Genomic DNA, 13,676 nt, shown 5'->3' with positions numbered 1-13,676 from the left:
AAAGTACAGTTTAAATCCAACGTTTCTTTGTTAATTTTTTTTCTAATGCTGAGAGTGGGGTGTTGAGATCCCCAAACATTATTGTTTTGGAATCTGTCTTTTCCTTTAGAGCTAATAATATTATACATCTAGATGTTTCTGTGTTTGGTGCATATGCTTAGAATTGTTGTATCTTCCTGGATTGATTCTTTTATCATTATGTAATGACCCTTTTTGTCTCTTTTTACTGTTTTAAAGTCCATTTTATCTGATACGTATTTAGGTACTTGTGCTAATTCTTGGTTTTCATTTGCATTGAATAACTTTTTCTGATTTTTACTTTCAGTCTACATGTGTCTTCACAGATGAGACGAGTTTCTTGTAGGTAACAAACAATATAGTTGGATAATATTTTTAACTCCATTCTGCCAGTTTATATCTTTTAAGCAGAAAGTTTAATCCATTTACATTCTTGGTTATTATTGATATGTGAGGGATTATTCCTGTCATTTTGTTAATCGATTTTTGGTTGTTTCGTATATCCTTTTTCCTTTCTTTCTTATTATCATTGTGGTTTTGTGGTTTTCTTTAGTGGTAGCATATGAGTTCTTTCTCTTCCTCATTTGTGTGTTTGCTCTACCAGTGGGTTTTACACTTTTGTGTGCTTTCATGATGGTAGAAATGATCCTGTTGCTTCCAAGTGTAGGACTCCCTTAAGTATTTCTTGTAGGTATGTTCTAGTAGTAATTCCCTCAGCTTTTGCTTGTTTGGGAAATTATTTATTCTTCATTTATGAAGTATAACTTTGCTGGGTATAGTATCTTTACTGGCAGTTGTTTGTGTGTGTGTGTGTGTGTGTGTGTGTGTGTGTATGTGTTTCTGTTTAGCAGTTTGAATGAATGTGTCCATCCCATCCCATTCTCTCCCAGCCTGTACAGTTTTTCCTGACAAATTTGCTGTTAGTCTGATGAGGGTTCCCTTATAAGTGACTTGATTTTTTTTTCTTGTGGTTTTTAACACATAGAATTCAAATATTTGATCCATATATTGTGTCCCATACGTCACATAAGCTTTGTTTATTTTTTTGTCCTTTTATTCCTCTTTTGGTCTGCCTGTGTTATTTAAAAAGACCTGTATTCAAATTTTAAATTGTTCTACTTGGTCTCGTCTGTTGTTTAAGCTTTTTGAATGTATTTTGTATTTTATTCAGTGAATTCTTTAGTACCAAGATTTCTGTTTGGTTCTTTTTAATGGTATCTGTCTCTTTGCTAAATTTCTCATTCATATCCTAGTTTTTCTGATTTCTTTTTATTGTTTAATCTGAATTCTCTTATAACTATTTTTAAAAATATCATTATTTTGAATTCTTTATCCTGGATTTCATAAGTTTCTTTTTCATTCAAGTCTATTGCTGAAGAATTACTGTGCTCTTTTGAAGGTGTCATATTTCCTTGCTTTTTTTGTTTCTTTTGTTCTCATGTTGATAATTTGCACATCTGTTATAAAAGTCTCTTATTCCAGTTTTGTGAATTTGCTTTCATAGGCGAGGATGTTTTCCTGAAGATGTATTTATTGTGTTGGTTGGGTAGGGCACTTTGGCTTTGATTCTGAGTATGTGCAATAGTGTAATCTGCATGTAATTTCTCTGGGTGTAAACACATCAGTAGTGTCTAACTTTTTAAGTGGCTTAGGGTGTGGTTGGTTGTGGTGGCTGTGGCAAAAATTTGCTGGGGATGGGACATCAGATGGGTCAGTCCTTGAGCCTCAGTAGTGGCGGTGGCAGGCTGAGCATGCCTGTTTTTGGTATATGCTGGTACAAGTATAAGAGGTCCAGACAGGCTGATTCTTGGGCCTCCAGGCTTGCCTGAGAGGCGGCAGTGGCCAGGCAGGTGGGTAGATCCTTAGGTCCCTCTGGGTGTCAGATGTGGTCTGGGAGATAGCAGTATTAGTGATGGGACCACCCTGTGGGACCCAAGTGGTCGATACTCTGTTGACAGTGGCTTCAACAGGCTAGGAGGGCCAGTTGCCAGGCCTGCAGGTGGCACATATGGCTGTGTGCCTGCTGAGGTGATAATAGCAGTTTGGGTGAGTCCATCCTCAGGCCCCCAGGAGGCATGCTTAGGTGCCAGTGGTGGTGGATGGGGCAGGGTGATCCCCAGACCCCTGGCTGGCATGCTTGAGCAGTGGGCGTAGACAGTGGGGCTGGGCCAGGTGGACGTGTCCTCAGGCCCCCAAGTGCTGTGTGCCTGTGTGGTAGGTAGGGGCAGGGTGATCCCCAGTTACTCAGGAGAATCCTTGGTGGGGGTGACAGTGGCTGTGCTGTGGTCCTACTGCTGGGGAGGGCGGGGGTTGCTTTCAGTGGCAGCAACCATAGACAGGTGGTTGGAGAGCCCAGGTGGCAGCTATAAGCAGAGTAGCCTTTCCTCAGAGCACTTTTAAATGTGTTGTAGCCCTGCTATTGTGGGCAATAGAGTTGCTGCCTATGGCAGTCAGCTCTGGTGGTGGCTGCAGGCAGGGGATGTCAATGTAGCTTCAGATATGTGGAGAGATGGGGGTGTTGGGCCCAGGGTAGGATGCAATTTGGTGGGGGCTGGGCTCTCAAAATGGTGTCTTGCTGTAGCTGCTTAGGACTAGAGGGTGAAAGGGAAGGTGGGAATGGCATGAGCTCCATCTCTGGAGTAATGCTGTTGCTTGGTCTCCACACAGCTCCCTACATTAGTCTCAGGGCCTTTGTAGGTTGAGGGGCTTTCCTGTGGCTAGGATTGCAATCTGCAGTGGGAATGTGGACCACTGGGGGGTCAATTCCCCTTTCCTTGCATTGAGGAGCCTTTCCAGGTTTCTTGGAGTCCCAGAACAGCAGGCGGCCTTGCTTCCCTCTTCTTCCTTGCTTCCCTCTTCTTCCTTGCTTCCCTCTTCTTCCTTGCCTTAGGTGTTTTTTGTCACTTCTCTGTTGAATTCCAGTACTCTTTCTTAGGTGGTCCATTTGAAGTGTGATTATTTACCTGCTATTTCGGTTCTTCTTTGTGGAGGAGGCGAGTACCATATGCCTCTAGTCAGCCATCTTGGTTTTTGCATGTTTTTAATATTCACAGGAATAGTGTACTGCTTGTATGCTTACACAAATTGCTTTTGTCATTAGCATAGCATAAAAAATAAACTTTGTTTATTTTCGTAATATATCAAATTACAAATATATATATTTTGTAATGGATCTTTCTGGTAATATTGTGATTCATTCACCAGGTAAATATTTGTGTTGCTTTTGATATTTTGCTATTATAAAAGAGTGGCAATTGGAATTCTTGTGCCTCTCCTTAGGCACATGTGTGATTTTTTTTTTTTTTTTTTTTGACTAGAGATAGAGTCTTCTGATCTAGTGTGTGAATATGTTCAAAGTTAATAGATTTTGCCAAACTGTTTTTCAAAGCTATTACACTAAATTTTACTTTCACCAGCACTGTAGGACTGACCTCACTGACTCTTGACATTTTCCAAATTGGTAATTTTTGCCAATCTGATGAAAATAAATTGGATCTCACTACAGTTTGTAATTAATTCTCTGATTCCCAGTAAATGTAGTTTTCTTTTAATGTGCTTATTGACTGTTAAGGTTTTCTCTTCTGTGAATTGCCTGTTCACATCTGTGGCTATTTTTCTATTGGATTGTTTGGCTTTCCCCTTTTTGATTTGTAAGAAGTCTTTATATTTCACTGTAGAGAAAGTCTTTCTTATGTGTGTTTCTAACATTTCTACTAGTTTAGTTTTTCTTTTCACTCATATTTTGCATCACGGAAGTTTTAAATTTTTGATTAGTCACATTTTATCAATGCGTTTTGGTCATATTTAGAAATATCCCCCTCTTCAGAGCTTATAAATATATTTTTTCCTTTTCTTCTTAAAATTTTAGAGATTTACTTATTTTATATATATATATATGTTCATGTTGCCTGAAATGGATTTTTGTGTTTAAAGTAAATATTCAGTTTTCAAGTATTTTTACAAGAATGAACAGATATGTCATTTTTTCAATTGATGGGTAAAATCGTATCTCTCATATCAGGTTATCATATGTGTGTTTCAGGCTCTCTATTCTATTCCATTGTGCTATTTATGTATTTCTATGCTAATATCACAATATCCTAACTACCATCACTTAAAATGTAGTATTCAATAAGGCATGTAGTTATTAGTTTTCCAGTTATCTTGGATATTGTGGTTCTTTTGTGCTTTCATGTTAATGTTCAGGAAGTCTGTCAAGTTCCATGAAAAACACCTTTGGGATTTTAATTTTATCATGTTATATTTACATACTGATTCTGGGAAAATTGACATCTTTACATCTTTATTCACAAAATATTTTATTTCTTCATTTATTTAGGTTTTCTTGTAAGCTTTTGTAAAGTTAGACTTATTCCTAGATACATTAGAGCTTTTGTTATTGTAAATGTGTTCTTTCTTGAAATGATAACTAGAATCTTTTTTTTCTGGTGTTTTTATAGGAGCAGTTAATTCATATGACATGATGATTAATTCAGAAAATTTGTTAAACTCTCTTAGTACAGTTTGTTTATAGGTTGTCTTGCATTTTTTATGTAGCTGATTGTATGACATGTGGATATAAATAAATTGTTATTTTCTGATTGTTTTTTTTTTCTTTTTTTTGAGAAAGAATCTCACTGTGTCACCCAGGCTGGAGTGCAGGGTGCTATCTTCAGTCACAGCAACCCCAGGTGCAAGCAATTCTCATCCCTCAGCCTCCCAAGTAGCTGGGATTACAGACGTGCACTACCACGCCCAACTTTTCATATTTTTATTATAATAGAGATGGGGTTTTGCCATGTTGTCCAGGCTGGTCTCAAATTCCTGGCCTCAAGTGAACTGCCTGCCTTGGCCTCCCAAAGTGCTGGGATTATAGGCATGAACCAATGAGCCTGGCCCTGTTTCTGTTTTGAAAGCGAGTGCTTAAATATGACAGGAATGTCATGTTTAAGTATGATATGTTTTAAAAGTGAACACGTAAATATGATAATTAGTGTATATTTTGATAGCTACCTTTCAGTAAGTTAAAGAAATTATCTTCTAATTATAGATTGGCAAAATATCGTGAAAATGTAGTAAAAATTACCAAACACATTTTCATGTCTTTTGAGATGATCATTGGCTTTTTTTCTCTCTTTGAATTTGTTAGAGTGACTAATTATGTAATCAAACTTTTAAATGTTAAATCATCTTTGCATTTTGGAATGAACCCTATTTAGTCGTAAGAAATATATATACATACATACAACCCATTTAGTCATACATGCACATGCCCTGTCGTGTGTGTGTGTGTGTGTGTGTGTGTGTGTGTTTGAAGATATGTATTTGATTTACTTGCAGTTTATTTAGAAACTCTCATTTATGGTCTTAAATTAGATTAACTCATCATTTATCTTGTTCTTACTCTCCTTGTTCTTGTAACACGATTCTGCTGGCTTCTTATGGGGTAACCAAATAAACTTGGGAAATAAGTATTAGCAAGTAATTTAGGTAGTCTTCAGAACAAATGGAAGTAGAATGTTGAGCCACAGTAACATGTAAGATGGGAGTGGAGGCATTGGAGAGAAAACATAAGGGAAGAGGATTACCTTTAGACTTCAAGTCAAGTATGCATGTTAAAATATTAAGACTAAGCATTAAAGAATAGAAACAATATATAACTCTTGAACCGATAGAGGTGGAAAAGGGAGAATGCAATCTGTTCAGTTTTGTCTTTAATCATTTATTATCTGACATTCTTGGATCTAATCCTGCTGTGGACTGTTCTGCAGATTCTCACATGTGGCATCCTCCTATGTTTTTTTTAACTTTTGGAAGATGAGTTTATATTCAGTGGGGCTGGCTTGAGAGAATCCTGTGTGGCTGTGTTGAGGTCTCATCCTCCAGAGAAGTTTGATATTTGCTAGTGCTAGGTGGTGAGTGGGAGGAGCATGGGGATATCACAAACTCAAGGACCTTGGTTTGTGTTAATGTCTTCTCCTGTGGGTTCTCAGACTTGACAGATAGTCTAACTTCAAATCCCAACCTTGTGTGATTTGTGGGCCTAGAGTCATGATTTTCTTAAGGGACTCTTATTTTCCAACATGGGGCCTGAGCTTCAGACAAAACTTCCTTGTTCTCCCCAGTGCAAGTAGAAATATCTTTTTTTTTTTTTTTTTTTTTTTTCTGATCTACTCACTTACTGATAGGAAGATCTTTGACGCTGCTAGCTTGATGGGTGGGTCTCAATTCCAATTCACTGCCTCAGTCAAGCCCAAGGGCTCATCTATTTCCCAGCAGTATTTAAAGCCCTGTCCCCATGATCTCTGACAATCTGCTGCCTAGACAGCCATTCACCTTTGTTTAGGTTCCCTCTTAGCTTAGCAGTGCATCTAAGGACTATTTATTATACTTTATCCAGCACATCTTAGTGTTTTTAGTGAATTTTTCCATTCCTTCCTCTTAGGACTGACACAGAATTCTTTTTACAAATTTGGCAAGTATGATGATGTGTACCTTTTCTCAGCATGGTAGACAGTGGGCTGTAATAGATAAAAAGTACTTTTATCAACTTAACAATATATGTGTTCCACAGTTTCTTTTTACATATGTGTATATCACGTTGCTATACATTATTATTCTATAAGAAGTAGCACTTTATGTACTTTTTCAGATAAACCTTCTGAAATTCACTAGTTGCATATTCTTCAGCAATTTTAAGAATTCTAGTTTTAAATAATTTTTAGTGGATATCAGTATTGTTTTGTGGCCTATTTTCTATTTCTTCTGACAACACATCTCACTTTTTAAAATTTCCAATTTGAAGCTCTAAGAAGGATGAGGACATTTTTTTTCTTGTTAATAGAGACTTAATGGAATTTAAATAAATTCTGTGCTGTCTGTTTTCTAATCTTTTTTGGAGAAAGAAAATAGGCCTCATTATTTTGAATTTAATAACAAGAATTTAAAAAATCTTAGAGTTCATTCTTGCCTTAATTTACAAATGAGACAACTGAGATTCAGAACAGCTTTGGAATTTATTGAAGAGCAATTGAGCTGATTGAACATGAGAATCAGAAAGAGATCTGCTTAACTAAAGCTACAAATCAGGCCCCTGCTCACTCTACTGTATTTTAACAGAGGTAGAGAAAGTAAGTTGGTTTGATAGCCCACTGATTCACTAGAAATTTGTGTCTGAGTGTACTTTATTCATCCGTCTAGTCAGGGTCTGCAAGACAGACCCCCGCAAATAGTGACCCTGACATATTACTAGTTCTTTATCAGCATAGATTACAGTCTCCCTTAGATTATCTCAGTAGAGTACATATTTACATTAATCTCTAAATACTAAACCACAGTGGTGTAATTACTAGTATGGGAGTTTATACCAACTGTTCCCTTTTCCTTTTGGCTAATGAATATGTAATTGTCTTTCAAGAGATTAAAGAACACATCAAATATGCTGTGAGTGACTCCAGGCAGGCACTCGGGTGCATCAGTTCTACCCCAGAAGAAATAATGCAGTGCCATGCCCAACCTGGTATCCTATAAATGTTCACGAATGTGTGCATGGGTGAATGAAGTGCATGGTGAAGATGAACACCATATGTGACTCTTTAGAGTTTAGGCTTTGCAGATTTGTTATAACTTATTTTTAGATTACACAATAAGGTGAGGAAAATTTCTGAGATTTGGAACATCTACTCTATAGAGCAGCCAATGAGATTACTTCCCTCCGACCCTATCATCCTAAAAGAAAATAATTGGTGGATGAGAGAAAGGGCATGAGTATGAACTTCTCTTTTCAGTTCTGAGGACAACTTAATTTGGGAATAATGCTGTCTTCTTTATGTTTTTGTTTTTTGGGCAGGGCAAAATTCTGTTATAACTTCTTATTACAGAGAAGTTTCTAATTATAGTGATTCGGATTTTGTAATAATGAACTGTTTAGAAAAGTACTTATTGAGCTTTGTATGAGTGTATTTTTGTTCTTCCCAAAATTTCTTGCAATAAATATGGCTACTTTGTAAAGATGAAAAGAAAATCATCTATAATCTTACCTATATAAATTTTACAAAATTGTCATTCTGTATATTACTTATGATTCCCTCCTATTTTGCATTGTTTTTCTTCAGTAATACAAAAAGTTGTCATTGTGCTTTAGTGTGTTAATTATTCAATTCAGTGGTTTTTGAATCAGCATATTTAAATTTATTTTTGAAAACTTGTTACAATTTAAATCATGTCTCATTTTTACTTAATAGGAGAAAATTAATACCTTTACATTCTGCTTCCCTATTTCAAGTTTTTATCTATATAGTAAGTAATTTTAATCCCAGATTATTATTAAATTGCTATTTTATTAATAGGTATAGCTTCTTTCAAGAATTATTTTTGATATCTGCTTTATGAAGAACAATTACTTAGAATGATGTTCTGTGGGTTTTAATGCTTGCTGCCAGGGTCTTGTATTTATTGTGTGTATGTGTTTGTTATTTTCTTATGACTTAAATAATGTATATACTTTCTCTAGGAAGGAAGTATAGATGGAATGTAGATGGCATTCTTTATAATATTCACATTTCTATGACTGTTTTTTATTGTCCTCATATGAAAACATCAATGTGCTTAGCATGTATCTCAAAAAATTTCTCTTCATAATGGGTCCGTTCTTAGCAATTCTGATTCTCTTTCTCCTCAGATATTTGACTTGTTAATTAATTCATTTTTTTCCTCTAAACTCTTAGAATTTTTCTTTACCATTGAGATCCCAAAATCTCATCAAGATATGCCTACATTTTAGTTGATTTTAATTAACTTTGTTTTGTAATCTATATAAACTTAAATCAGTAATCTGAGATCTTTCTTTTTAGGCAAAAACTTGTCTTCTGTTTGGAGCTGTGTTTCTTCAGCTTTATTCTAATCTTTCTTGGATTCCTCGTGCATCTATAGTGTTTTTCTTATATGTGCCTTCTTTTCTTTTGTTTGCGTTATCTCTGACTCTTTCTTCTGTTCTTGCCATCTCTGACACTTTTGAGTGTTGGGTGAATTTCTTGTCTTCTACCTGCCGTTTCAGTTTTCTGGAATTCTTATACTTCATTTCATTGCCTGCATTGCTGTTTTTAATTCAGAAATTGTTTCTCAGTTTGCTCTGGTAGGTGCCATAATGGCTTCCAAAGATATCCATTACTTAATCCTGAGAGCCTGTGGCTTCTACCTTGCATAGCGATAGGGACTTTTCAGATGTGTTTCAGTTAAAGATGTTGAGATGGGGAGATTCTCTTAGATTGTCTGGGTGGGCTCAGTGTATTCACAAGAGTCATCAAATGTGGAATAAGAAGGAAGAAGTTTGAGTGTCAGCCATGTGAGAAAAACCTGACTAGTCATTACTGACTTTTGAAGATGACAGGTGGCCATGAGCCAACAGATGTGGGCAGCCTCTAGAAGTTGAACAAGATAAGAAAATGGATTCTCCCCTAGAGCTTCTGGGAAGAAACACAGCCCTGTCCTCTCTGTGATTTTAGCCCCATGAGACCTATTTTGGACTTCTGACCTCTAGGACTGTAAGATAATAAATGTGTATATTTATGCAGCTAAATTTATAGGAGTTTGTTAAAGTAGCAATAAAAAACTATTTCAGTGAAGCTTTTACTGATTTCTTTTGTCTTCATAATGACTTCCTCTATTTTCATTGTTACTATATTAACAAAACATATTGAGAACAAAAATCAGAGATGTCCCATCATTTAATCTTTTCTATCTCTTCTTTTTTTTTTTCCCTCCCATGCATCTGCCTCAGTGGGAGGTGATTTATTCTTCAGTGGGAGATCAATGATCATCTCCTTTGATTACATTTTTCCCTGTTATGTTCCATAATTGTTTTTCTGTCATTATAGCCCTGACTATCTTACTGGCTTATAGTCCAATTGCAGTTAAATTGGATTCTCTCTGAACTATGTGGGTTTTCTGCCTGAGTCTATTAGCCCCTGAAGAAGCAGGAAAGCCCATTCACACTGCCCTTCTGACTACTATTGGAGATGCTTTAAGAGTCTCCACTGCTTATTCTCCTGACTTGCTGCTTTCTGCAAACAATAAGAGAGGAGATTTAATTCCTCTGTCAGTTCAGTCCTATTGTCATAAATCTAACTGAAATTCCTCTCACTTCTTAGGCATATTATACCCTCTCTATTTTTAATTCCTGGTATATTTTCTACTCTTTCAATATTTAGCTGCTAATATTCATGAAATACAGAGTTCTTATCCAGAATCCTCTTACTATAGGATTTTAAATCTGAAATAGACCTTTTGTATAAGTTAGTCCAATTTCCTCATTTCACAGATGATAAAATTGAAACGAGTTTTGTCATTAAATATGTATGGTTTTTATGATATTACATTCAATTGCTGAGAGAAAAGAAATGGCATAGGACAGGGCATTTTTCTCTACCATTAGAGAAAATCTGTCAGTTTTACTCATCTTAGTACATTGTGGCTTAAAAAGATAATTTATACTTTTTTGTAGTGTTTCTTTGTGGGAAGGGCTAAGAAGCTTCATGTATCTCTGCTTAACTTTGTTGCTACTTAGTTCTCGGAAGTTGGAATGCTTTGAAATAATATATGCCTGATATTTGGTTTAAGCATTTCTTGATTCAGAGAAGGTACATAGAAACTAATGAAAAGAAGAAACTTATATTTGTCTTGACAAGGTTTAAATATCCTTTACAGAAAGGAAATTTGTAAAGTTTAAACATTTTTGGAAATATCTTAAATGTATGCAGGAAATCAATATATATTTAGCATATAGTCCATGGAAGAGTTAGATACTATACAACAATGAATAAGGAAGCTGGAATCTCTGCCCCTATAGGGTTTCATAGCCTAGTGTAGAGGGGATTAACAAATAACTAAGCAATTATGATACAGTGATTCCCTGGACCAGCAGCCTTGGCATTACTTGGGGCCCTACCTCTGATCTACTGATTCAGAAGTTCTTGGGGGTGTGTCAGCAATCAGTGTTTTACAAACTCTCAGGTAATTCTGATACAGGAAACTGCTGTTTTCTCAACCAGAGTTGAGAGAGAGGGTGTTGGGGCGGGGTGGGGAGGAGAGAAAGTGAGAGCACAGCACATTAAATACAGCTGAAGCTGAGAGTTTGAGTCATTAATATCTTGAGTTGAGGCTGGAAAGGCAGGTAAGTAAGGTCTGATAAGATGATTGAAGAGTCTAGACTTTTATCTAACGTGCACTCATAAGCCATTAAAACATATCCAGTAGGGAAACAGCTCGATCAAATTTTTTTTTGGTTTTTTTTCAAGACCGAGTCAGAGTCTTGCTTTGTCACTGAGGCTGGAGTGCAGTGGAATGATCTTGGCTCACTGCAGCCTCCACCTCCTGGGTTAAAGCGATTCTCTTGCTTCAGCCTTCTGAGTAGCTGGGATTACAGGTGCCCACCACCATGTCTGGCTAATTTCTGTATTTTTAGTAGACGGAGGTTTCACCATGTTGGCCTCTGACCTCAAGTGATCTGCCTACCTTGGCCTCCCAAAGTGCTGGGATTACAGGCATGAGCCACCATGCCTAGCCAGAAACAAGGTTCTTGAAACGGTAGGAAGGGTTGGGAGAGCACTTGTGTGATGAAGGGCACAACTTGTCTGCTGTAACAGAAGAGAAAAATGGATTATTGAACAGATAATTTTGTCTTTTTGGTGGGAGAAAAGTGAGGAGGGAGTTCCAATCTGATTATTTGTATTTTTCTCTGGCAACTCTGATGAAGAAAGGGAAGATGGGGTTCAAAAGTTGGAGAATGATAGGTAAGCTTAAAATAGTCATTGTACAGGATATGTAGAGTAATAATTAGGGGGAACCAGATTATCATGTAGCATTGAAGTTCCAGTTGAAGATAGATGTCATTAATTTATACAGGCATCAATCTGCAGATGTGTTGGTTTTCCCTAACTTTTCTCAGAAGCCTTAGTGTACATGTGGAAATAGCAACAAATTGGATTCATCCAAGACTGATGCTATTCTAATATATTGTTTTGGAAGTACAATGGGATAAGGAGATGTAAAGATAAAACCTTCTACTCCCTTATCTAAAGGTTCCAAAATCCAAGAAACTCTGAAAACTGAAGATTTTTCATAACTCATTTGGTTTTAAAACTCCTCTGAATGAATTTATATGAGGCTGTTTATGCCTTCATATATCAAATTTAATATAGGTGTTCATGTTTTGCTTTCTAAATTGCGTGATTATGGAGTGTTGCCCTAAACTCTGCTGTGGATGTTATATTGTGTATGGAATATGAACTGTGCAACTGTTCTTAAAACCAGAAAAATTCTGAATTCTAAAGGAATCCTGGTTGGGCGCATTGGCTCACGCCTGTATAATCTCAGTACTTTGGGAGGCTAAGGTGGGTGGGTGGATCACTTGAGGTCAGGAGTTCAAGACCAGCCTGGCCAACATAGTGAAACCCTGTCTCTACTAAGAAAATAAAAAAATTAACCAGGCATGGTGATATGCTCTTGTAATTTCACCTAATTGGGAGGCTGAGGCAGGAGAATTGCTTGAGCCTGGGAGGCAGAGGTTGCAGTGAGCCAAAATCACACCACTGCACTCCAGCCTGAGCAACAGGTTGAGACTATCTCAAAACAAAACAAAACAAAACAAAACAAAACAAAACAAAACAAAACAAAACAAAGCAAAAAAGGAAGCCTGACTCCAGCATCTTCAAGAAGAGACTGTGTTTCTGTGTTAGCAATAAAGAAGTTGAAAGGATATACTATGGAATCTAAGCTAGAGAAGGGAAAAAAAGGGGAAGATGGGGAGGGTAATCCACTGGGAAAAATAGAAGAGTCAAGAAAATAGGTAATTTCAGAGAACTGAAGTATTGGGGGTCAAGTGAGAAAATTAAAGAATGCTAAGTTGTGATGAGTAATTAGAATGTCTCTAATTTCCAAAGGGAGTCAGTTTTGGGTGATTACAATGTCCAGGGTGTGGCCATGGAGGTGGGCAACTGAGCTGTAATGGAATGAGGGATGAGGTCAAGAGAATGAGAGGTAAGAAAATTAGGTGGATGACCCAGAGTGATGGCAAGATTTGGGATGGAATGGGACACTATGAGCCAAGTTTTTCTTCAATGAATGAGGCACTGTGGAAGGTACAAACAATACCAAGATGTGTAAGACAAGGTCTTCACTCTTTCCCTGGACTGTGATCTCTTTACGAAGCAGACAAGTAAAGAGATAAATGATTATACAGTATATTAAGTATGATGTTTGAAGCATAATCTAAAAGCAATTGAAGTCTAGGTAAGGAAAAGAGAATTGAGATGCCTGGGTAAGTCAGAAGACTAACCACTTAATTGCTTCATATTGTTCCTGGAATTTTCAGTGTTTGGTAAACATTTATACATAACCTATGGATATTCAGTGGAATATTTGATCAATAATAGTGGTTAAAAGTCTTATATATTTTAGGTAATTTATTAGACACAAAGCAAAATAAAAATGAAACAGTAGAATGTGAACTGTCTTCAAGATACATTTTTCAATTTTGGAACTTCTGAGTAAGTGTAAGGCTTCAAGAATGACTTACTTTATGTGATGCATAATTTTCTAATTTCTCTTTTGTTGCTTATTTTCTAATTTTGTTTACATAGTTTTGTTGACTATATTATTCT

At 36.5% G+C, this 13,676-nt stretch overlaps 1 protein-coding gene across 1 annotated transcript in view; it reads left to right on the top strand.

Moving 5' to 3' along the window:
• LPAR1 (lysophosphatidic acid receptor 1) overlaps positions 1–13,676 on the top strand; it is a 35,268-nt gene that overhangs the window by 17,956 nt on the left and 3,636 nt on the right. The gene's annotated exons all lie outside the window — the stretch shown is intronic.

This window comes from Sapajus apella, unplaced genomic scaffold (genome assembly GCF_009761245.1).
Source record: "Sapajus apella isolate SASKATOON/1434 unplaced genomic scaffold, GSC_monkey_1.0 scaffold46, whole genome shotgun sequence".
In the NCBI taxonomy this organism is placed as follows: domain Eukaryota; kingdom Metazoa; phylum Chordata; class Mammalia; order Primates; family Cebidae; genus Sapajus; species Sapajus apella.
The sequence above is the reverse complement of the archived record's forward strand: the minus strand, read 5'-3'. Positions and strand labels throughout refer to the sequence as shown.